Raw genomic sequence first — 2,075 nt, forward strand, 5'->3', positions numbered from 1 at the left:
CTTGCCTTCACCTTTCCTCATGTATCATGCTGCATGCCATCATAGATGTGTTAGCACGTCCTCACTTTATGCAGGGCCCCTCAAATTACTGGGCAATAATTAGCATTGCCAACTGCTCGTTCTTAGCACTGCTTTCACAGGACGAGGCACAGTTCTTAAAATGCACAACTCCTGAATGCAAGTTAATTCACAAGAATTTCAGGAGAAATTTCCTAGTTTACTAGGTCCTATGGATTAAAATAAATAAATAAAATAAAATAAAAGCTTTAAAAGCTGAAGCTTTGTCCCTACAGCAGAAAATTGTGTGCTTTAAGTCAGTCTCAGAACTTGCTGGCATTTGTCTGATGGTTTAGGATTTGGGGGTGTATGAAAGGAAAGAGAGAATGAGAGAAGCGAAGGAAAAAAAAAGAAAATAATGAAGTTTTTTTAGTACTTGAAAGTACTGTACACAGGAACAGTAGCAACAACAAAAAAGGAGGCACAGCAACTCCCCATTTGATGCAGAGCACCGTGATACTTTGGGTTTTTCAACTTAACACCCTGTAGGCTCAGCAACTCAGCTATGGGGAGAATTGCATCTGGCCTGTTGAAGGGGTTGCGTGTTATTTTTTCCTCTTACAGAGCTATATATTTATTTTCCCCTCTCTCTACTGAAACCACGTTAGAGGCAGGGCACCTCTTGCTCTCTGGAAGCTAGAGCAGGCAGTAAATGCTGGGAGGTGTTGCCACACCACGCTCACTGGCTGGGTATTGCGAGTGCTCTGTGCTGACTACCCTGTTAGCTGACTAAACCCCATGCCATGCATTTAATGCTCCGATGGGACCCACACGGATCTGGTACAGACTCATTCTGACTTCAGTTTGGTTCCTTTCTGCTGTGAGATCTAAACCTGCAGCATTTGGAGAACAGTTGTTAGACCTCCAGACTACATTTAGCAGTTCATGGGCTCAGGCACACACAAGCAAGTTCCCACAGTGTAAAAAGTTCCCAAATCCCAGCTAAGACGTGGTAAATATTCACGTACAAGCACTTAAACCATGGTAGTGCAAGAATTCTCCACTTAGTTCAGCTTTCCTGCATCGCAAGCTTATCAAAGCTGCAATATTAGCAGACCTCAGGGTCTTTTAGGTCCTTCTGCAATCAGCCACCAGGTTTCACAGGCACTGCAGTGGGTGCCACTGTGGTGAATACTGTTTTATCAAGGATTTTACATCCATTTCTGCACATCAGTTATACTATTCCCACATTTCAAGAGATACTGTATTTTGAGAGACAGTATGACCATGTCTTATGACTACTTAAAACACTCAGCTGGCACAAGGAGGTTGTCAAATCTGGCAATGCCCATGCGCTTTCTGCTCTGCCTGCTAAGAAAGAAAAAGTATTGAGCTTCCCAATGCAATGTAGTTATTTAAATTATGGCTGGGATTTTCAGAGACCTGCTCTAGATCCAAAACCCCTCACAGAAGGCGTTGGCTGAGGTTTGTACATGCCAGTCACCTTCGAAATCCAAGGCCTGGCACAAAGCAGTGCCTCAGTTTAAGGCAGGAGCCTCTCCTGCCCTCCAGCATTTGTTACCCCCAATCTTTTCACGTTCCTCAGCTCCGATCCCTTCATCGCTCTCCCTGTGCCGACTCAGCGGCTTCATTAGCACTCATTTGTTTGCTGTGAAATGCGTTCCTCTGCGTTGTTTTTCTGGACCTAACTTTTTTTTTCCTTTTTTTTTTTAATTTTTTTTTGCCTCTTTTCTCCCTCCGCAGGGTGACAGCTATTTTATCACTTACAACAAGAAATGCTGAGCCTGTTGTGCAGGCAAAACATTTGCAAAGGGGCAGGGGGTACACAGAAAGCAGTAGGAAATTGATAAGGGCTGTAAAGTAGCTTTATAAAAATGCCGACAAGCCTGCTCAGGGCACAGAGCACCTGCACCTCTGCCCCCGGCAGTGCTTCCTTCAGATGCTCCTATTGTTTTCATTACTATTTGTGACTCGATCATTAATAAATTACTATTTTTTTCCTGTTGGCTGCAGCCACCAAGGGAGCCAGCAGGTGCACCACTTTTACAATTAGCCCT

This window comes from Cygnus olor, chromosome 16 (assembly GCF_009769625.2).
Source record: "Cygnus olor isolate bCygOlo1 chromosome 16, bCygOlo1.pri.v2, whole genome shotgun sequence".
NCBI lineage: Eukaryota > Metazoa > Chordata > Aves > Anseriformes > Anatidae > Cygnus > Cygnus olor.